This window comes from Silene latifolia, chromosome 1 (assembly GCF_048544455.1).
Source record: "Silene latifolia isolate original U9 population chromosome 1, ASM4854445v1, whole genome shotgun sequence".
Lineage (NCBI taxonomy): Eukaryota > Viridiplantae > Streptophyta > Magnoliopsida > Caryophyllales > Caryophyllaceae > Silene > Silene latifolia.
Genome location: NC_133526.1, coordinates 23357455 through 23382596, shown reverse-complemented (window position 1 = coordinate 23382596; position 25142 = coordinate 23357455).

The following is a 25142-nucleotide window of genomic DNA, read 5'->3' as shown; positions in this document are numbered from 1 at the left end:
TCTGCAATTCGTATCAAATTTATTTCTTTTGTTTGTTCGTCTGTTAATTCGTTCATCATGATAGTTTGATAATTCATATGCATATTAACCATCATCATTAACATGTTTAAATCGTCATAAATCCGACTCAAATCCCAAATAATCAATATTTGCGGGTTTTTCGTCATTAAATTCAATTCGAGTTTTAGGGATTCAATTCGTTCATGTTGAGTTTCTGGGATTCATCGTTGGTATATTTTCACTTGTTTGTTCATTAATTCGTCGTCATTCATCATGTTTAGTCTAATTCGTTTAGTTAGTTAGTTTAATTAATCATTCATTAACATCGACCCTTCACATAATTAATCCGTCTTGTTTCCGTCTCGTCCATGTTTTACTGTTTTATGACCTCAATCATATGTAAATAATTCATTAATCACTTTCATCCGAGTACAAATCGTAATCAATTCATTAATTTACCAATTAACATTAACGGTTTTGCGATTCGCTTCACGCCGAGAACTCACCCTTGGAACAGACGCAAAGAATCGCCGCGCCTCTTCCAAAGGGCGCAGATTCTCGCTGCGCTGTTCAGGGTGATTTCGTCCCCGAACTCCTTTTTCGCGCCTTGACGTAGTTTAATTAGTAAGCGTATTAATCAACTAATATCCGTATTATCACCTAATTCCTGTTCGTATTCCTTTGTTCTTTCTTTCTCAAATTATCTGTTTTAAAGGTATTTTCGACATAAATCGCCTAATCCGATGTAATTAATGTAATTTTCATTATTGTAATTTATCGTTATTGTATTCCTTTTATTATTTGTATGCTTTCACATGTAAATCAATATTAAATCCTATTTCGACCCAATTGTTTGCTAACTTAATTGTTCACCGACTTAGTAAATTCTCACATGTTAGGATTAATCTATGGATGTTGCATTGCATGCATATAGCCGACGATATATCAAGTACGAATAACTTCCCTAATCATTAGTAGAGGCCGCTATCGAGGCGGGCGGGATTAGGTGTTCGATCAAAAGAGCTTCCTAATACGTACCCTCACCCTTTACTCCAGATCTCCGTGAGCACCCGTGTTCATTGGCATCCACGAGAGTCATTCTAGACATAGAATGCTAAGGGTAACGATTGCTTAGTGTTCATGTCACTACTTTGTGTCTTGACATGACATGAGGTATTCGAACGGTTCCAATTTCCCATAAAAATTGGTGGCGACTCCATACAAAATGCAAACGCTTGTTTTCGAGCCCCTTCACCAAGCGCCCCCGTGGGCGGCCCGCTGTCCACATCTTTCAGCTGCAAATTTGCGCCTTTTCTGATGTACATGCTTAAAAGATGGGTCAACATTGAGCTTATGAGTAATAATATCAGTGCTAATTCCAGTCATATCAAAATGTGACCAAGCAAACCAAGATGATTTATTTTTAAGGAATTTTACCAGTTTAGGCCTGACACTATCTGGTGCATCAGATCCTATTAAAACATACCTGTCAGGGTACTCAGGGTCTAGAATTACCTGATCTGTTTCCATTCGGGAGGTGCTACATAAGTGCTCCTGACAGTGGCATCTGTAATTGCTATGCAGAGACTTACCCGCCTTGGAAGGCTTCAAGCGTCGCCGTGTAGCACTCTCTGGGCTGTCTTGTGATCCCCTTTGATTGTGGCTATGCCCTAGTCTGTTGGTATCTTGATGCACTGGTGATAGGTTGATGGTACGGCCTTGACATTTTGAATCCAGGGTCTGCCCAGGATGGCGTTGTAGGATGACAGGCAGTCAAGGACTCCAAACTTCTCATAGGATGAGACTCCTTCCACGTAGGTTGGGAGGTGGATTTCTCCTAGAGTACTCCTGGTTTCACCACTGAATCCTACTAGGACGCTGGATTTCTTGATAATTTGATCCTCGTTTATCTTCATGGCTTTCAGTACGTCAAGCATGATCAGGTTCACTGAGCTGCCTCCATCTACCAGGATCCTTCTTACTGTGGCTGTTCCAATCTGCATAGAAATGACCAGGCCATCATGATGAACATCAGGGATGCCCACCAGGTCACAATCGTTGAAAGTGATTGTTGGGACAAGATCCAGCTTGCAGGGTTACACAGTCCTTGGTGTCCTGGCTATCTTTTTTGCTGCTGAACTTGTCAGGCCGCAGATCTCCGAACCGCTGGATATGAATTTTACTTCATAGATTGGTGGTGGTGGAGGAAGACTACGATCCTGCTTGTGCTTCTAGTTTTCTTTATCCTAGTTTGCGTTCCTGCCCTTTTTCTTGATCATGTCTTTTAAGTACCCTGATTTTAACAGGTAGGCTACCTCCTTCCTCAGGGTGAAACAATCATCCGTGGTGTGTCCAATATCCATGTGAAATTCGCACCATTTTGAATTGTCTCTTCTGGGATTTGGATTTTCTGGCTTCTTGGGCCATCTAACAGCTGATCCCATGTTGTCAAGTCTCTGGATTAATCCTGCAATATCAACACTGAAGTTATGTTCGGAGATAGGTGGATAAACTTTAACCTTACCTTGATACTCATGGGCCAGGTTAACTTCTGACTGGTCTGGCCTGGAATATGGTGTAGGTCTGTAATTGTTTCCTCTGTTACTTTTCCTGTTGCTTCTTTCATGGTCCTTCGATCTACTAGGTGATCCAAGTTTGTAGCTTTTATCTTCTTCCAGCCTGATGAAAGCAAGAGTCTTGGCATGAACATCTTCGAATGTGTGGCAGGGGTATTTAGTGAGTTCGTTGTATAAGTCACTGTATGGTAGTAATCCCTATCTGAATGCCTCCACTGCTGTTCCAACGTCACACCTGGGTATAGATACTTTCTCTTTGTTGAATCTTGCAAGGAATGTCCTGAGAGTTTTATCAGGCTTCTGTGTAACTCGGTAAAGGTCACTGGATCGTTTCTCCAACTCCCTGCTACTTGCAAACTGCTGGTTGAAACTGTTGATTAGGTTGACAAAGGAATGGATCTTGCCGATGGCGGGTTGATGTACCATTGCGGGGCGGGACCGGTCGGGGTCGTTCCAAACCCTTGCACATGCAAACTTGTCTGAACTCGCTAGGAATAGATGCAGCCAACATCTTCTGCTTGTAAAGAGCCACGTGATTTTGTGGATCCGTGGTTCCATCATAGACCCTCATGGATGGAAATGTGAACTTCTTTGGTAGGTCTACTTTTGCTATTTCGTCTATGAAAGGCGAATCAAAGATAGCTATCGGCGACTTCTTCCATCTTTGGCGGGTACTCCTGGTATCTTATCGAATTTTTCATTGAGTTTCTTGATCTCCTGAACTACTACCATCATGATGGCTGCTGCAGATTCATCAGGTTTCTCTTGATCATCATTTTTTGGTTCATCATCACCATCTACGTTAATGGCTTTGGGGATACTTGGGCTCCCAAAGCTGGAAAAATCAATGTTCTTAATGATTGATGAAAACGGGGTTCCTGGTTGGAATCTTGAGCCTGCCCCTTGGGTTTTTTCTAATTTTTGCTTCAGGGCCGACTCAGATTCTTTCAATTGCAGGATCTCTGCTTCAGTTTGGGCCACTTTTTCTTTCAGGCTTTCTAACTCAGCGATTTTTTGGAGAGCTGCATTCAATTGTTCTTCAACGGTGGGTTGGGCCATTTTTGTAAGTTTTTGAGTTTTTGTAAGATAAGAAAAAAGGATTTAAAGAGCTAGATGCCCCACGGTGGGGGCCAATTGTTTTGTGTGGATTTTGCGCAAGGCGAAATCAGGTCAGGGTGAGACTGTGTAGGGTTAACTAGCTCTAGGAAGTCTGTTAGTCAGGTCGCCAGGGTACAATAACAAGACGTAAATGAAATAACAATAATAACAAGACAAGCAATTTTGTACGTGGAAAACCCTTGAATGGGAAAAAACCACGGGCACCAAGCCAGGAGAGGATTTCACTATGCAATTTGAGAGAATAATTATGTGACAATAACAATCTTTGTATTTCTCTAAGTATTGCGTACGGATCTTCTTGCGTATATATGAGATGCCTTCTTAAATCTCCAAAGTGTTCCTTATATAGTCTTCTTTCCTGAACGGCTGCATGATATGACATTAAAGGCAGAATATTCTCCATAATTGCCAGTAATAATCACCGAATATTTCTCTCTTAGTTATCGTATTTACTGCATAATCTTCACACTTAATGCTGCGCATTTAATTCCTTTAATATACGCGGATATGGCCAAATATCGTCCTGATATTTTGACCGTTGTCTTCTCCATGGCCTGGCGCCTATCTTCATGTGCCCTGATAGCCTGACAGCCTAGTAGTCAGGTTCAGGTGAGATACTAATCAGGGCGGTCTGTGGATTTCCAGGCCTAACAAACACTAATTTGGAATTCTGGTGGTTTTAAGTATACACTAATCCTCCGTCCCGGTCATTTGTTTATTTTTTTATTCATGGGAGTGGTATTTTAATGAAAGGTAAACAAATGATGGAGACGGAGGAGTATCACATAGGTAGGTTCACATTTACTATTGCATATTGACATTGTATTTGATATTTTTATTGTTGTAGTTAATGCATTATAACTGTTTGATTAAATGCTTGAACGAGAATGATTTTTTTATGATCATTTAGGGGGTTAACATCTCAGAATGCCATTCATTCTCAGCAATCATTTACACATGGTTTTAAATTTTTAATTGGTGGGAGGATAAGAAATGTGTATCATTTATGTTCTATGCTTTGATTTACCCTTGCTTGATTACAAATATTGAAACATCTTATGCTTGGGCAGTCAGTCTCACTTAAGACGGAAGTATCCCACTTCCGTCTTAACATTAAAACGGGTCAAATATCACCTCACTAGATGATGTAAGACGAATCTGTCGGTTTTATCTTACTTTCGTGAGTTCGTCACCTAGATAATAAAGCACTTTGTTTTCATTGGTCATGGTTTATCTTAACATTAAAATGGGTCAAATTTCAGTTTTTGATAGGTTTGATTACCGTATTTACTCCTAAGTCTCGCCCATTTACTTATTTTACCTTTGTTTTTGTTAAATTGTGATTACAGCCGATTTTTTATCCGTTATTAAACTTTATGAGTCATCGTTTTACATGGAGTATAATGGTTTGAAACTTTGGATTATGTTTTCTCATCGTTTTACATGGAGTATTATTTTTCCCAGATAGAATCAATGTTTGCTTTTGGCTTTTACCGACATGACTCATCTATTCTGGGATTTTTGTTAATGTATGATATGGTAAATTTAGCTATGCCTCAGTTTAATGATATGTATATGTGTTTGGGCTAAAAATAGCACAATAAGGAAGGCCCACTTAATAAAATAAAAGGCTATGGGAGGAGTGATAAGGAGGGAGAAAGCCCGTAATTAGGAAAAGGGAGAGCGGGCTGGAAGAAGACCACGGGCCCATCAGATGAGACGTCCGGATTAAGGAAAGACGAGTTAGGGAGAAGTTAGGGATAAGTTAGGGAGATCAAGGAGAATTGGGAAAGGCGGCCGAATTTGGAAAGAGTTCTTATGGAAATTATATTCCCTTTCCATAATCAAAGTAGGACATATCTAGGATTCTCACCCTATAAATAGCCAAGGAAGCAAATCAAGAAGGACATTCAACAACACATCCGCACACTTATTTACACCAAGGCATTAGCATATTCTTATACCCAAGTATACATCTGTCCAAGATCTTACTGGCCTGACGCCTCACGCCAGCAGGATTAGCTTTACGTTTCAGTTGTAATCATCCTCCTATTCGAGTATAGTGCGATATTTGGTAGGGTACCGTCCCTCCCGCGGTTGTTCCCACATCGGGTTTTCCGCGTCATCAAATCTCACGTGTTAATTTACATTCCGTACTTTATTTCTTTATTCACGCATCAACACACGAACAATCATACGACCAACCAATGAGTAAGACCGTATTGACCCTAATCAATCAACTTGGTAAAAAATACCTAAACAGTTTGGCGCCCACCGTGGGGCATTGTGGTCGTCAATCGTTGATACTCTAGATACACAATGGATAACCAAGCATCGGACGCCGTGTCAGGGAGCAGACAGCCATCGCCACCACCACCCTCTACTCAAAATCCGGCATCAACAATGGCTACACAGGCTCCCGGACACACCTCAAGAATCATACCTATAGCAAAAACCTCTCTACCTCCTAGGACTCCTGCTGTCGCATCCCATGCCAGATCAGATAAAGGAACGTCGAGCTCAGGCATCACCCCACCACCTAGTCCCACACAAATCTTGCTCACTGGCATAGAGAATCTCCAGAAAGCCATAGAAAACATGAGAGAAGACCAGAAGAAAGCTGAAGTCGAAGCAAGAAAGAGGGACAGAGAGCTCTGGGCGCAGATAGACATCCTGAAACAGCAGTCTGCCACCTCAGCAAGCAGGGCAGACGTGGGAAGGTCTCCGCTGGTAGATCTGACGCAGGGGGCATCAGGCAGCAGAAATCCACTTCGATAGATACCGGCTGAACTGATAACCTGATTGGATCTGTCCACAATACCATCAGATGGAAGGATAACCCCACAAGGGCTGGGATACCTCACGCCAGGTAATTGGCCTGCGGCCAACTATGTGGAAGTACGAGCAGGTGGCATCCCCGTCAGCATACCCGCCACGATCGATCAGACACCTGAAGCAGGATCCGAGTCAAACCAACAAATGGACTGGCAGCAGGGGACAGTCATTACAACAACTCCTCTAGCAGCTGGAACACATCAGAACCTTCAAGAGCTCGGATCAGGAGGCAGTATATTGAACCAAAGAGCGGCGTGATAGGCGGACCCAGATTCAGCGGCAAAGATAACAAATCGAAGATTGAGTTAAAAGAAATACGAGCGGGGTCCTGTGGTTGCCACCCCCACTCGAGAAAGCAAAGACTAGACGTTATGCCGACTCACCATTCGTGGACACCATATCCATCACAGCCATGCCAAAGGGATTCACAAATCCAAATATGCCCCTCTTCGACGGCACAACAGATCCCTTTGATCATATAAGCCAGTACAAGCAGAAGATGATGACAGTAACAGCCGTAGGGCAAGTCAAGGAGGCTTGCATGTGCAAAGGATTTGGGTCCACCCTAGCAGGGCCGACACTTCGATGGTTTATGAGCCTGCCCAACAGGTCGATATCTACATTTGCTGAATTAGTGAACGCGTTTACTCAACAGTTTGCAAGCAGCAGAAAACCACAGAAGCACGCAGGAGATCTGTACAGAATCGTCCAGGGGCAGGAGAGACCATCGAAGAATACAATACTAAGTCCAACAATGAGAAGGTAGCAGTACGAGAGTGCGATGTTTCAACAGCAGTAGAAGCCTTCGAAGAGGCCTCCACCACGACTCCGACCTATACAACGGTGACTATGCATCCCCGCCATAGTTTCGAGCGGTCTGAGAGAAGAATTTCTGCCGCAATCAGATTGGAGGAAGATATTCTAGCCAAAGCAAGCTTACTTAGCACGCCAAGTATTTCTAGTACCTCAGCCGTGGAGAAATCGGGAAGAAAACAAACCACCAGCAAGAAGGACGAGAGGTACAAGCCATATGGAAGGGGAGTCAACAGAATCGAGGAAAATCAGCAGCTCCCTACTCTGGCGAGTATGGATTCACTACAGGTATCGAAGGAATCTTGAAGGCCCTCAGGGAAATGGGAGATGGAGTCAGGTGGCCCAACCCACCGGTATGAGAGCAAGCATGGAGAAAAGATAGCAAGAAGAAGTGTGAGTTCCACCGTGATATTGGGCACAACACTGAGGATTGCTACACATTACGAAGAGAGATCAAGCGCTTGTATGAGCAAGGAAAGCTGAGCCACCTATTACCACGTGGGGGCAAGCAGCAGGATAAGGCAGGCTCCGCCAAGCCTACAAACCCACCCACATGCACCAAAATCATAAACGTGATAACATGCGGCTCAGACTTAAGCGGGCTGACATACTCAGTAGCCAAGAGACGTGCCACCGAGACCAAAGGGGACAGGCCAGCCAATTCTTGCAGAATTTCTCACAGCGACCTACCAGCGGTCAGCTTTGACGAAGGAGATACATACGACGAACGAGAACATCATGACGCACTTATTATCACCTTATCAATGGCCAATTGCACGATTAAGAAGGTCTTGGTAGATACAGGAAGCTCGGTCAACCTAATCATGCTGAAAACCATAGAAAACATGGGATTCAGCGAGAAGGATTTGCAGAAGAAGACTATTCCGCTAGTAGGCTTCAGTGGGGAAACAGCCAACTCATTGGGTAAGATAGTCATCCCAACCTATGTGGGAGGAGTCAACAAGCAAGTCAGGTACCTGGTTATAGACGGACCCTCCACCTATAATGTCATTTTGGGAAGACCTTGGCTGTACCAGATGAAGGCGGTCCCCTTAACATATCACCAGTGCATAAAGTTCCCCACACCAAGGGGAGTAAAAATAATAAGAGGAGATCAGGAGGAAGCTAGAGGCTGCTATAAAAAGGCACTTAAGTGCACTGCCAGCCCTCCCGCATAGCAATCACAGAAGCAGCCTATCCAGAACGAATACATCGAACCCCCAGCAGAAGAGCTGGATCAAATCAACCTGGACAAGCTGCACCCAGAAAGAACCGTGCTCATTGGAGCAGGATGCACAGGAAGCTTGAGGCAGCAACTAATCAAGTTCCTACAGGATAACATGGATTGTTTTGCATGGTCACACGATGACATGATAGGAATAGATCCGTCCATCATAACGCATAAGCTTAGTGTGGACCCAAAGTGTAAACCCATCCAGCAGAGAAGAAGAAAGTTTGCAGCGGAAAGAAACAAAGTGATCAACCAAGAGGTAGATAGCCTGCTGGCAGCAAAGAAAATAAGAGAAGTAAAATATCCAGAATGGCTGTCTAACGTAGTGGTGGTGCCAAAGAAGAATGGAAAGTGGAGAGTAGGTGTGGACTTCACCGACCTCAACAAAGCATGCGCTAAAGATCCATTCTCGCTGCCTCATATTGATGCAATGGTGGACGCAATAGTTGGACATGGGATGTTGACATTCTTGGACGCATGGAGTGGATACAATCAGATTAAGATGGATCCTGCAGATCAAGAGAAGACGACATTCATGTCCGAAAGAGAAATATATTGCTACAACGTCATGTCATTCGGTCTAAAGAACGATGGCTCCACGTACCAAAGGCTGGTTAACCGCATGTTCAAAGAGCAGATATGAAGAACTATGGAGGTATATATTGACGACATGGTGGTGAAATCAAAAAAAGAAAAAGATCACATGCGGCACCTGGCAGAAACATTCAGCACCCTCAGGGAATACAAAATGAAGCTAAACCCATCTAAATGCACCTTCGGGGTATCTTCTGGCAAATTCTTAGGCTATATTGTAACACAAAGAGGGATAGAGGCCAGCATCGAGCAGATCAAAGCGGTCCTACAACTAGAGTCACCTGAGAAGCCCAAAGATGTTCAAAGACTAGCTGGAAAGGTAGCAGCCCTGAACAGGTTCATTTCAAGATCTTCGATAAGTAAGTGCGGTTTTTACGACGTACTAAGGAAAAGCCGAAGTTTGAATGGACCTCGGATCACGAGCAAGCCTTTGAGAGTGAAACACTACCTCAAGAGCCCGCCGCCGCTATCGGCCGAAGCGGGAGAACCACTATTCCTATACCCGGCCGTCACGAAGTGGGGTGATTCTTTTGCAGTCGAGAGAGCAGGAAAAAGAGCAGAAGCTGGTATACTACGTAAGCAAGTCTCTGCTGCCGGCAGAGACCAGGTACACATCTCTTGAAAATTTAGTACTAGCATTGGTAGTAGCATTTCGCAAACTGCGCCCCTATTTTGAGTCCCACATCATACATGTCGTGACCAACTACCCGCTAAAATCTATCATGAGGAAGCCTGAACTATCAGGCAAAATGTCAAAATGGTCTGTACACCTCAGTGGGTACGATATCCAGTATGACCCCAGAACAGCAATCAAATCGCAAGCACTGGCCGACTTCGTGTCAGACTTCAGCCCAGCCATCCAGAATCTAGCAGATACGGAGATCCTCACCTTAGAGAAAAGTAGGGAGACAGAGGTCTGGCAGATGCATATTGACGGAGCCTCCAACCAAAGGGGGGCGGGTGTGGGATTAATCCTGCGATTACCACAGGGAGACTTGATAGCGCAAGCAGTAAGATGCGAATTCAAGGCAACCAACAATGAAACAGAATACGAGGCCTTGATATTGGGAATAAAGCTAGCTCTGGAGTTAGGGGTCAGGCACCTGCGCATATCCAGTGACTCTTTGCTAATAGTCAACCACGTAAATGATGAGTTTATAGCCATAGATTCGAAGATGATTGCATACTTAAAAGCAGCAAAGGAGTTAAAACGGAAATTCGAAACTTGCAAGCTCAAACAGATCCCCAGGGATCAGAACGTGGAAGTAGATGACTTAGCAACTCTAGAGCCTTTTGTCCAGAAGACAGATGAAATAGACAAAGGAGAACTGGAGGATCCACAGAACGGAGAAGGAGCCCAGGCAGTTACAGAGGAAGGTGAGAACTCACGGTCACCTGATCAAACATCGAGCAAAGATGGATGACGGGATTGGCGCACACCTTACCTAGACTGGCTGCGTCATAACAAGCTGCCAGACGACAAGAAAGAAGTGAGAGCTTTCAGAGTGAAGGCCTCCAGGTTCATACTCATTGATGATATATTATTCAGAAAATCACTAGCAGGCCCCTACTTACGGTGCCTGGACAAGAAAGAAGCACAGACTGTGTTACATGCTCTCCACAGTGGCGAATGTGGAAACCATGCAGGGGGCAGGAGTCTGGCAAATAAAGCCCTCGGGCAAGGATACTACTGGACTATAATGAAGGCAGACGCAGCAGAGTACGCACGCAAATGTGACGCCTGCCAGCGCTCAGCGCCAATGATTCATCAGCCGGCAGAACCCTTACACCGTATCATTTCTCCCTGGCCATTCATGGCATGGGGCATGGACATAGTAGGACCTCTGCCACGAGCCACAGGAAACAGAACCTGGATGCTGGCAATGACAGATTACTTCTCCAAGTGGATAGAGGTAGAAGCATTCACAAAAGTAAAAGATAAACAGGTCATTTCGTTTATAAAACGAAACATCATTTGCAGGTTTGGTATCCCATATGAAATCATATGTGACAATGGCTCACAATTCATCTCCAACGATACCAAGGGATACTGCGCCAGGTGGAACATCACTCTAAAAAAGTCAGCACCCAGGACTCCAAAGTCCAACGGTCAAGCTGAATCCAGTAACAAAATCATCATGGACAATCTGAGAAGGAGGTTACAGGAGTTAGGAGGAAAGTGGGCAGATGAATTGCCACTAGTGTTATGGTCGGACAGAACGATACTAAAGATAGCAACAGGTCAAACACCCTTCAGCCTGGTGTTTGGCGCGGAAGCGATCATTCCGTCGAAGTTCTAGTTCCCACTCACAGGTATGAAAATATGACAGGGGAACTGAAAAATGCAGAGATGATCAGAAGCCTGGACACAATTGACGAGCTGCGAGCAAGCGCAAAAATCCGTCTGGCTGCCTACAAACAGTCAGTGGTCAGGAGTTATAACAAGAATGTGAAAGTCAGACTCCTGGAGGTAGGAGACCTGGTTCTCCGAGAGGTGTTTCAAAACACTAAGAATCGAAAAGCATGAAAATTCGCCTACAAATGGGAAGTACCATACCAGGTAGAAGGAGTTGTTGGCCATGGTGCATACAGACTGATGACTATGGACGGTCAAATAATACAACGCCCATGGAACATACTTCACCTGAAGAGATATTACTTTTAATAACAAGTAGACTTTAGCTTTCAGAATGATGTACTATGAAAAGCCAAATCATTTTTAAAGTTAAAATAAAAATCCGGTAGTAGGCATACTGCCAATTTCACTTTTATTTCTGGTGTCTCTAGCTCTTTTTAAAACTTTAAACTACTATTAGATGGTGTGTTCTGGCAGCGTCCTGGGACCATAATTGCTCTGGTACCCCATAAGATGGCGACAAGTATTTCACATCATTTTAATATATTTTCCTATTTTCAGGCTTCTCTAGGTACATCACTCTGAATTCTGGTGTCTATGGTACTTTGAAAGGATATCTAGCAGGACTATCAACTGCCAACGCGGGGTGACAAGGCACATGGCACTCCAACATGCCTAACCTATTTTCTCTACAAGGACCACCCTCATCAGGCAGACTGTGGAACATACGAAAGGGAGCCTGATTGACAGCTAAACACGCTTACCCAACTACCCCTGATACCACCCCCTGGACGTAGCTCGCACTAATCGCAATTAATCAGGGCCCCAACATGCATGCACACGAACATGGAACGTAGGGATATCTGCGCTACCAGAATCCTGCAGCGTCCCATTGGTCCTAGAATGGCGATAAACTTGCCTAAATTACGCCCCCGTTGGCTTTAAACGTGATGAACACACCTTGCGTCATGAACAAGGTTAAGTAGTCCAAAACTGCGGCATACGCCTAAATCACCATCGGCCGACACTAGACTAGCTTAGTCTGGATCAGCCTTTTCAGGCTGACCAGGCTGGTCTAAATCAGCCTCTTAGGTTGACACGGCCACTCCTCCATACATTGCGACATATGCCTAAATCAGCCATCAGGCTGAAACGGAGCTAGCTGCGTCAGAACGTCAGCCTTTTCAGGATGACAGGACTCGCCTAAATCAGCCAAGCAGGTTGACACGGCAACTTCCTAAACTAATGGAATCTAAGAAACAAGCACAAGATATAAATCAAACCTTACCAAAACCGCGGCAAGGATATTCCAAAACATGGCCAAAATACGGCTCCAAGTTTAACCGCCACCTTGGCGGAGAAACCATAAAAAAGAGAGTTTTAAAACTTACAAGTCTGCCACCTTTGGGCCAGACTGCTAAAACGTTCATTGATAAAAAAAAAAACAACAACAACTTAATTATCGGTCACATTAATGACCTCCACCTCTGGCACCTCTTCTGCCTGCTGACCCTCTGTTTCAGGTACCGCACCAGCTTGCACGCCCCCAGCTGCTATAGCATCCAAAGCTCCGTCAGCAGCATCCTGGGCCACTCCAGCGTCACCCCCAGCAGCTTGCTCAGCCAATGCAGGAGAATTCACCTCCCCAACTTCAGGCATCAACGCACTCAGATCAGGTTGGGTGGGGTAGAGCATCTCCAACTGCTTCTCCTCCTCCTCTATAGCTTGCTGGGTGTGAGCCTCCTCGAGAGCAGCACGCATTCCGCTGATTTTTCCCCGCCAGGTAGCATAAGCAACAACATTGGTGGCCAGGGAGATCAGCTCGCTGATCTTCTCATCAGAGCGCTTGAGGGAGTCAGAGAAAGTGCTGCACACCTCTTGAGTGCGAGCACGGTGATCGTCCCTTCCTTCCTTGACTTCTTCCTGGTGACAGCAAGCTCAGTCTTCAACTCCACCACGCGCTCCTTCAGATCAGACCGCTGCTGCGCCAAGTCGGCAATAGTCCCCTTTAGCTCCTGGTTCTTGACGTTGGTAGCACGGCTGGTGGTCTGCACTATGTTGATCATATTCCTATTATAGAGTGCAGACTGGAGGGTCTGGGACAAGAAAGTCAGAAGTCAACAAGAGAAATTTGAACAAAAGCAAATAAACAGGTAGAAGATGAAGAGCATTTACCATGAAGGCGTTGTGCACGTCGTTCTCAGCCATCTCCTCTGGGGAGAACTCTGAGAATGTCTCCTTCAGAGGAGGGAAGAGCAGCTGGTCGATCTCCGGCCAGTATGGCACCTTGTTCACTTTCCCAAAACCTTCTGGAAATGAGCAGTAATGCCTCCGCTAGATGAAGCACGAGGACTGGCAGGAGAAGTAGGCGGATGACGAGACAACGGATCAACCTCCAAGGGCTCGGGTGCAGCAGAACTGGAAAACGTAGGAGGAGTCTGGAAGGAAGCAGCAGGAGCACTCCTCTTAGAGGCAGAGGCCACGTCAGGGCTGGCAGAAGGTCTCTTCCTTTTGGCGCTTTGGAGGATGATTTCTAAAGGATCAACTTTTGAACCTGCAAGCAGACATCATCTCAGACGTCAGGATACTTAAAACATCAGGAGAAACAGCATGCAAATTAAAACGGTTGTGGAAGTCTTACCAGAAGACATACCGTGAGCCGGCGAGGAGGGTTGGAGGAGGAAGCGGTGAAAAACCAGGGAGCAGGTCTGGGAACTTTCTCTCAGATTCAGAGATACTGAACAATTTGCTGCAGGCAGGGATCTTGGCACCAATGCGGGTCAGGTCACAGGGGCCTGCACGAAAACGATGAAGTAAGCTAGTAAGCAGCGAGATAAAATAAATCAGGTGACAGGAAGGCTACTTACTCGAGGTTATAACCCATTTCTCGAAGATGTAATCAGCAGAAGGCTAGATGGAGTCCTTCCTCACAAAGAAGAAGTCCCCAAACCATTTATCATCACGGGATTTGGACACGTGTCTGAAGGGAGCCTCACCACGGCCCCGGAATGAGAATTGACCCCTACCCAGGGATCTGATGTTGTACATATGGGCTAAATGGCCCAAAGTGATAGGTTTACCAGTGTTCTGCCCGGCGGCCAGGGAGTAAAGAAGAACCCTCCAGATGGCAGCAGAAATTTGTGCCATGGCGAAGTTATTGGTAAAGATGAAGTCTTGGATGAGTTTGGGAAAAGGAAAACGAAGGCCATATTTAAACGGATACAAGTAAAAGCAGACCCATCCGGGACGAAGGGCGTCGGCTTTCTGACCAGGTTCAGGGATGGCAATATCCACCCCGTCACCAAGACCAAGCAAACCCTTGATCGTGGGAATGTCAGGAGCAGTCAAAGCAGAGTCGCAGTCGTGGGGATACTTAAAGAGTCCCCGAGAAGGAAAGGTTGGGTCAAGGTTGCGGTCAGCAGGTGCGGAGGTTGATCGAGTTTTACCCATGGTGGAAAAGAGAAAATGGAAATTAAAGGAGAAAAGGGGAAGAATACCTGGTGAACGAGACGGAGGGGAGTGGAACAGTGAAGCCGGCAAGATGAAAGAGGAGGGAAGTCGAGGGTTTAGATAGAAGGAGATTTTTTGAAATGATTTGGAGTTACACTACAAGAAAACAAGACAAAGGCGACAGACATGCTACAGTCGCCAATTTGGCGACAGAAAAAAAAACTCGGGCGACCACTGGCCGTCGCCAATTTGGCGACTATACCTTTTTATCCAAAAATCCGTATGAAATCCAAGGGCGACGCAATATTATCCAATTTGGCGACCGAAAACAGTCGCCAAATTTGGCGACCATTACCCGTCGCCAATTTGGCGACCAAAAACGGTCGCCAATCGTCTGTTTATTTTTTTTTTGCCAGTTTCTTCACCCCGTCCCCTTCATTCACTCTATCATCAACTTAAAAAAAAAAAAAAAAAAAAACGCCCAGAAATCCGACGACCCGACGCCACCACCAATACAACGACCACCGGACGCCACCACTCGCCGCCGCCATCCGCACACTACATCACTACCGACCCTTTGTTTTTAATAAAGGTTTGTTTTCGACTCAAATCGATTTAATTACTTCAATCCTTCATATTTTGTTTAAGTTGTGATGCTTATTTAGTATCTAGTTGTAATTTATACATTAGTGATGCTTATTATTGTATGTAGTTGTAATTTAATTAGCATTTTTGTTAATTAATTTGAGTTAGGGTTAGAAATTGGGGTTTTTGTTAAATTAGTAATGTGATTTGATTAGGGGATGTAATTGAAGGTAATCTTGATAATATTAGTATTATTGAAGGTAGTAACTTAGTTTTAGTAATATTGAAGTAGTATTGTTGAAGGTAGTATAGTTTTATGAAGGTAGTATAATGTTAGGATTGTATAAATTTGCCTTATAATTAACCAAATTAAGTTAGAATGATTTAATTAGCATTTTTGTTAATTAATTTGAGTTAGGGTTAGAAATTAGCATTTTTGACAACTTGTATAATTAACCAAATTAATTAAGTTAGAATGATTTAATTAGCATTTTTGTTAATTAATTAGCATTTTTCTTGATAGAATGAGCATGATGTATAAATTTGTTAAATTAGTAATGTCATTTGATTAGGGGATTGTATAAATTTGCCTTATAATTTTGACAACTTGTTTAATATATAATGACCTAGTACCCGTTCAAGAATTACTCATTAGGAGCAATTCTTGAATAGTCCCCATTTTGGGACTGTCTTTGTACGTTTCAAGTCACTTAGGTAGTAAACACATAGTTGTGATTTTATTAATGAGAAAAGAATTTGGTTGCAAATTTCTCCAATGTTCTCTGAATACATATGTGGAATATGTATCTTTTCCACATTGTGTATTTGGAGAACTAAGGGGAATTGATGCTTAATTTTTTTCTCATTAATAATTCACAAATGTGTGTTTGCTAGTGACTTGAAACGTACATTGATGGGTTTAGGTTGGAGTGATAAGGACCCAATTGAAATCTTGAAATTAGCATAAAATGGAGGATGAGATAACCATTGCTTTTTTTGTTGAAATTAAATATTATTATTTAAAATGGTTAGTTTGCTATATATTGCTTATAGATTAAAATGAAGAGATCTGAACGTAGCTGGATGTACGAAGAAAGAGTAGATAAGAAGAAACGTCCTATCGCTAGATTTGTAAAGGGAGTTCGTGGATTTATTGAATTTGCTAGATATCAAGATTCATATGATTTGGAACAACATAAACTTAGGTGTCCTTGTACTAAATGTAAAAACTTAAAATATTTATTTGACATTGAAGTAGAAGAGCATCTTGTTACAAATGGTTTTTTTCCAAACTACTACAATTGGATCTCCCATGGAGAAAAATATTATCCCGAAGAGCCTCAAATCCAACAAAATGAGAACCCATATAGAGAAATGGTACTTGATGCCTTTCAGTCTAATGATTTCATTAATGACGACCGTGTACCAATGATTGATGAAGAACAACCAAACCCAAGAGCAAAAGCCTTTTTTGACATGCTAAGTGCTTCCGAAAAAACCTTATATGAGGGGAGTAGAATGACATTGTTACAAGTTGCATCCAGGATAGTTTCTTTAAAATGTGAGTATAATATGCCATTTAAAGCCGTTGATAGTATTGCTACGTTGGTTGAGGATGTTATACCCGATAATAATGTTATGACCAGAAATTTCTATAATACCAAGAAAGTGGTCAAAGGTCTTCAACTTCCACATGAAAAGATTGATGCATGTCCTAAAGGATGTATGCTTTTTTGGAAAGATGATGCTTTGCTTGACAAATGTAAGAAATGTCAAAGGGATAGATATGAGACAAGTGAAGGAAATATTGTTTTGAAGGGGAAGAAGGGTAATAAAAGGAGTGGAAAGAGAAAGAAACCAATATCAGAAAACACATTAATTTATTTTCCATTAGCTCCTAGACTTCAAAGAATGTATGCCACGAAAAATCTTGCCAACCAAATGAGATGGCACAAAGAAAATCCTCGTACACCAGGAAAGATGTGTCATCCGAGTGACGGGGAGGAGTGGAAGCGTTTTGATAGGTTATATCCCGATTTTGCCGAGGAACCTCGCAATGTGAGACTTGGCTTGTGTACGGATGGGTTTGACCCTTTTGGTCGATTTGGTAGAAACTACTCGTGTTGGCCCGTAATGACCACGCCGTACAACTTACCTCCTTGGCTTTGTGCGAAAAGACAATTTATTTTCCTCTCTTTACTTATTCCGGTCCCGATAACCAAAAAACCATCTGGATGTTTATTTACAACCGTTGGTGGAGGAACTGAAGTATTTGTGGGAAGTTGGTGTAGAAACATTTGATGTGTCGAAGAAGCAAAATTTCCAACTAAGAGCTTCATTGTTATGGACTATAAATGATTTTCCCGCATATGGTATGCTATCAGGATGGGCAACCGCCGGGCGAAAGGCATGTCCTTATTGCATGGATAGGAGTAAAGCATTTTATCTTCCTAATTCCAAAAAAATTAGTTGGTTTGATTGTCATAGATGTTTCTTACCGGATGGACATATTCATAGAGAGAACAAGAAATCTTTCTTAAAAGGTAAGGAGGTGCGTGACAATGCTCCGGTTCGACTCTAAGGGGATGAGATATGGGAGGTTGTACGTGATTTGCCAACAACGTCGATGGGATGAAGAAGAGTTTAAAGAGTTGAAAAAGAAAAAAAAATGGTTGGTTTAAAAGAAGTATTTTTTGGGAGCTTCCCTACTGGAAAACAATGTTGATCAGACACAATTTGGATGTGATGCACATAGAGAAGAACTTCTTTGAGTTACTTATTCATACGATTATGGATGTAAAAGGAAAGACACGTGATGATATTAATTCAAGAATAGAATTGAAGAAATTTTGTGATCGTCCTAAACTTCATATTCGTAAGGATGGGGCTAAACCAAAAGCCATATTTACTCTTGACAAAGCTCAAAGAAAGGTATTGTGCGATTGGATAGGAAACTTGAAGTTTCCCGATGGATATGCATCCGATTTGAGCCGTTGTGTTGATTTGAAGGAACTGAAGTTGAAAGGGTTGAAAAGTCATGATTGTCATGTTTTCATGGAGCGCTTATTACCCGTGGCTTTTAAAAATTTACTCCCGACTACGATTTGGAATGCGATTCTGTAAATAAGTCAATTTTTTAGAGATTTGTGTTCCTCCACGATATCAGTTGAGGACATGAGTGGTTTAGAAGACCAAATACCAGAAATTTTGTGTAAACTTGAGATGATATTTCCGCCTTCTTTTTTCAATTCGATGGAGCATCTACCTATCCATTTGCCATATGAAGCTAAAGTTGGTGTACCCGTCCAATATAGGTGGATGTATCCTTTCGAAAGGTTTCTTAATCATGTGAAGAAAAAAATTGGTAATAAAGCTCGTGTGGAAGGTTCTATATGCAATGCCTACCTAACGGAAGAGATTGCCAATTTTTGCTCTCTTTATTTTGAAAAACATATTGAGACCAAAGCAAAATACTTGAATATTGATGAAGCGGATGAACTAGACACAAGTATACCCAAGTGTTTCCAAATGCAGGATGAAATAGGGTGTTCATCAGCTGGGGGAACAAGATTTCTGGATGACAAGGAGTATAACCGTGCCCACCTTTATGTGCTATCTAATTGTGAGGTTTTGGAGCCATATGAAGCGCAATTTGTGACAGATTTCATTAAAGAACACCCTAATGTGAACAGAGAGGATGTTTGGCATAAGCATGAGGATCAATTTCCAGCCTGGTTTCGGAAGCATGTATGTAAGCTAAATATTCAAGATGATGTGATAAGAAGCTTGGCTTTGGGTCCTTCTCGAAAGGTTGTGACGTGGAATCGATATTCAATTAATGGGTTTAAGTTTCAAACATTTGACTATGGCAAAAGTAAGGCTAAATGCAACTACGGCGTTACTATTTCTTCTCTTGATGGCAATGAATATTATGGCATATTAGAGGATATCTTTGAGTTGTGCTACAATGGCCGGGATCGGAGTTATAAAACCGTCTTATTCAAGATTCAATGGAGGGATAATTCCGTAGCTGGAACGAGAGTCCATGATCGTTACAAACTCGTGGAAGTGAATCATACTCGAACCTACTCTCAATATGACCCATTTATACTTGCACAACAAGCTCATCATGTTTATTTTGCATCTCTTCCGAGCACAAGTAATGATAGACAACAAAAGCAATGGTGGGCCGTTTTTAAAACAAAGGCACGATCAGAAGTTGATACATCTTTTTTCCAAGAAGAGGTTGTATCGAAAAACAGTTTTGTCCCATTGATCATGATGAAATTATTTATGCAAATGAGATAGAAGCGGAGGAGGAGTTAGAAGAGGAAGAAGAAGAGAATGATAAGGAGAGGGATGAGATAGAAGAGGGGGAAGAAGAAGAAGAGAAGAAGAAGAAGAAGAAGAAGAAGAAGAAGAAGAAGAAGAAGAAGAAGAAGAAGAAGAAGAAGAAGAAGAAGAAGAAGAAGATGAGGATGATGATGATGATGAGTAAGAAAAGGTATTGAAAGTATACATATCAAAATTTGGAAACAATTATTAGCGTTTTATTTTTTCTTTTATACCTGTTTATTTTTTTGTATCTTATAATAATTATCCTGTAATATTTGCTAACACTTTTTAATCAATTGTAGTACACATGGCTCGTTAGGAGGTAGGCGCGGAGGCTATAGTGAGGAGGTAGTAGCTCAGGAGAGCGGGAGGAGGACGTTGACCGTTCTCTACTACGGAGGTGAGTGAGGAGGAGGAGGAGGAGGAGGTTGGTGTACCCGACATACCGACGGCAGGATGATCCTTGATCCGAATGGTCTATGGTAATTTTTTATTCATTCTATTTTGTAATTTTTTTATTTAGTAATAAATGACTTTTTTTAGACATATGTTAATTATACATTATTTTTTATTCCTATATAATTATGTTTTTAACATGTTTGATTTCAGGTTTAGAAGTCAAACAGTTGTTCGTGGTGTGACTAATAGCACCCAAGAGAACATGACACACGGCGTTACTTGTTGGAGTAACGCTAGTGATGAAGATAAGGAGATGTGGTTCAACAACTTAGGGTATCTATTTATAAAATATATATTATTAAATATAATTTATTTATTCTTTTTACCTTATTATTAATTTGTTTCTCATCTATGTGTTTACTTTTTGTAGCGTGTGTTCTATTGGCCAACCGACCTTGAGCGCCTAGTTTGGCAAAGGTATAATGACATTGGCAAGAAGAGGCTAAGGGACAACATGTATAAGGTGTCTAAGAGGAAGAAGGCGCCATCTTTCATGAAAGGTATTTAGTTTCTTTTAATACCCGTAATTAGTTAAAATTCATTACATATTTTGAAAATATATTAATTAATAATTGTTATTTTATTGATTACAGATTCGTCATATGAGGAATATACCAAGTACCGGAACAGTCCTGAGTTCAAGGAAGCATCGGCCCGGAACAAGATCAACAGGAAAGGAGGAGATAAGGACGCGGAAGTTGAGCCTACTCATTATGGAGGATCTCAATCTTTTCATGATCGTGTGGTGTTAGATGTAAGTTATTTGTCTTAGCTTTTAATTTAATAGTCTTCTAATTTAATTAGTCTCATTAATTATTATGTTTGAGTAACAATTTCCTTGTTTTTTTTCCGGAAGACCAAGAAGAATAAGGGTAAGGTACCCACGATTGTTGATCTCTTTGTTGACACTCACGCAAAGAAGACAAGCAAGGGCAAGTTGATCTTCGCGAAGGAAAAAAAATCAACAGTTATATGTAAGTGTCAAAAAATAAAAATTTCTTAGCTTTTTAAAGTATATGTTTTATCAATTTTTAGATAAGTAACCTCTAACCATTAATGTTTTATCAATTTTTTAGGAACAATTCCTTGTCCGTAGGAAGAACAACCCGGAAATTGATGACAATGAGCTATGGTTTGATCTTGTTGAGGGGTTTCAAAGAGGAGATGTGTATGGAGCCGGGTCGGCAAAGGAGATTTTCTACCCTCCTACAAGAAGAAGAGTGTCAATTTCCTCCCAACAACAACCTTATACCCCAAGTGTCGTGAGTGTGCTCCAAGCTCAATTAGCCGCCAGGGAGAGGCAGGATGCCGAGAGGGAGAGGTGGGATGCCGAGAGAGATGCTGAAATTCGGAGGATGAAGGAGGAAATGGAACGGATGAACTCCTTCTTCGCCAATTGCAACACTGGGTGGCGCCCGCAACCAAAGGATCCTAGAGATCCTAATTTTGGAGGTGGTAGTGGAGCGGGAGCAAGTTTCCCTGTTATGTAGTTTTTTAGAGAACATGTTATTCCCGGATAATGTTAGATGACCAAAACTCGTAGAACTCGTTGTTGTGTGTATGGAACTTGATTTTCTTTATCAAGTTTGGTTGTGTTGGTTTCCCATGTGTTCTCTGCTGGAAGTGTTGGTTTATTTGCAGGTTTTACGTATTTGGCTAGGTCAAAAACGATTTTTAGGCTAAAAAACATGTAAATTTGGCGACGGATACTGGGCATTTGCGACGGGAAACCGTCGCTAAGTCTCTGATCATGAATTAATTTTAGGGACATTGGCGACGGGAAACAGTGCATTTGGCGACGGAAATCAGTCGCCAAAATGGCGACCAAAATCTGTCGCCAATTATGAAGATATGGAGATGACGTGGATTTTAGGAAAGCGACTAATGGCAGTCGCCTTTTTAGCGACTAATGACAGTCGCCAATTTTGGCGACGAATTTCGGTCGCCCGCCTTAAAAAAATTACGTCGCCAAAATTGGCGACTAAGGCCTATCGCCAAAAGCGACTAAACCTAGCTACGAAGTGCGGGCGACGGGCCTTAGTCGCTTTATTCTTAATGGCGACTGTTCTCAGTCGCCTTATATGGTCGCCAATTACCTTATTTGTTGTAGTGTTAATGAAAGTGAAAGGTGGAGGTTGGGATTATAAAGAAGAGAGAGGGAAAAGGGTGCGAGAAAAGAGGAATAGGGCGGCTGACGTGATGGATTGCATGAAAAGGAGTGTAAAAGACGGCTTAGGGTTTTAGCATTCGATTACGTAAATTCCTTGCTCGACGCATTAAAGCGTACTTCACAAGAAATTTGGGGCAAACTGTTTGGGCTAAAAATAGCACAATAAGGAAGGCCCACTTAATAAAATAAAAGGCTATGTGAGGAGTGATAAGGAGGGAGGAAGCCCGTAATTAGGAAAAGGGAGAGCGGGCTGGAAGAAGACCACGGGCCCATCAGAGGAGACGTCCAGATTAAGGAAAGACGAGTTAGGGAGAAGTTAGGGAGAAGTTAGGGAGATCAGGAAGAATTGGGAAAGGCGGACGAATTTGGAAAGAGTTCTTATGGAAATTATATTCCTTTTCCATAATCAAAGTAGGACATATCTAGGGTTCTCACCCTATAAATAGCCAAGGAAGCAAATCAAGAAGGACATTCAACAACACATCCGCACACTTATTTACACCAAGGCATTAGCATATTCTTATACCCAAGTATACATCCGTCCAACATCTTGCAGGCCTGACGCCTCACGCCAGCAGGATTAGCTTTATGTTTCAGTTGTAATCATCCTCCTATTCGAGTATAGTGCGATATTTGGCAGGGTACCGTCCCTCCTGCGGTTGTTCCCACATCGGGTTTTCCGCGTCACCAAATCTCACGTGTTAATTTACATTCCGTACTTTATTTCTTTATTCACGCATCAACACACGAACAATCATACGACCAACCAACGAGTAAGACCGCATTGACCCTAATCAATCAACTTGGTAAAAAATACCTAAACAATATGTATTGTGCAAATGAATTTTTCAATTGAACTCTGTTTAAAGCATAAATGCAGCATCGTGTTTCTCTAACGTTAAATAAAATCTCTAAATTTTTTTAATTATATCCGTTAATCAATCGGTTAAAAAAAAAATCAAATATTGGCTCTTATTATACTCAAAAGTGCAGGTCGGACATGTTAGATTTACATATTAGAAGCTACTGAAAATATAATCAATGTGCATAATAGCTCTACCGAGTCGCCAAGTAACCGCCGAAATTGTGTTTTCAAAGACGATTAAATGTTATCTTATGAGCAAGTATTGATATTCTGGTGCAATGTTCTTACTTATGGAACACAAATACTAATCCACTTTTAATTTCATAGATTTGTTCCCTTGATTATTATCATAGATGTCATTTCCCTTGAACATTACTATTCATCATTATCTTGATTTTGGCTATAATTGCCTCTGAATAAATATCTGGAGTGAATATGATCACATAGACGATTTCTACATATATGCAGGGGAAAGTTGGAGATAGGGTGAAGAAGAAGAAAAAAGAAACTATGAAACTTAGACTGAATATCAAAACAAATGAGTAGTGAACGGAGTAAAGCTCTACGGCTCATCTACTGATAAATCAAGGACGGTTCAATGACTCAATGTGTGAAGACTACCAACTATCCGACACATACCTTTGGCCTTTTATTGTGAACTGATCAAAACATAATCAGGCTGAGTAAAGATTGATAGTACTCTAATTTGGAGTAACAAACGGGTACCAATTACAAATTTTCGCAACTGTTTGTTTTGAAAAAAAAAAAAAAAAAAACACCACCAAAAAAGGTCATATTTTTAACAAAGTATTTAAGCCGTCAAATTAAGCTATTGTAATATTGTCCCATATATAACAGTTTTTTATATGTATGTTGTACCCAAATTTTATGGCTTTTGTATTCCTACGTTCAAGAAATTTTACAGTACACAACCGAACTCCATATTTATTCTCCAATCCAAAATTTAACCAACCTTCAATGTTTGCTCTCTTCCTCTCTGAACACCTTTCTGTGTATTTTCTCACCAATTCACACAACATAAAACTCCGACATGATAGCCATAAAAAACTACTATTAACATTTAAATAGTTAATGACGTTCGGTTCATAGATTTACGTAGCTTCATTGATGATACTTTGGTGGATTATTGGATAAATTGACGAGCTAATGGGTGATCAGGTGTGTTAATGTGTGAATAGATAGGTTAACATTTGACAGCCAATCGACTGGATTAATGACTCAGTTTAAACAAATGTAAGCACATGATGTTATAACTATAAATTTTTTAAAGGTTGACTAACATACTAGACTGTATATTACTTATATTATGCCCGTGCAATTTTGTACGGGTTCTAAACTAGTGTATGCATAAATCAAGTAACAAAACCGCATGCGATTATGGGCTTTAAGGCTAAAAGTGGTTGTGTGTGGGTAAAAAACTTAATAAAGTTCATTATGGGGAATTGAACCTGGGGTGGTTGTGTGAAAACCAAATATAAAACCATTAGACCACACAACTAATACTGACTATCTTCTACTTCAAATAGTATATATTGTTTTTGCTCTCAGAAACTATCGGCCTCCAGCCCTAGTAGCCTAGCCCTGATTCCGCCCCTGAGTACGGAATACCAGTTTTTATCATTCGAAATAAGTCGGGCTTTCTTCTTGTGATTCTAAATTTCTCGACATTCAGCATCTCCTATGTCTTCTCAAATTGCTATCTTCCCTCCCCTGCAAAAACAAATTTAAAAAGC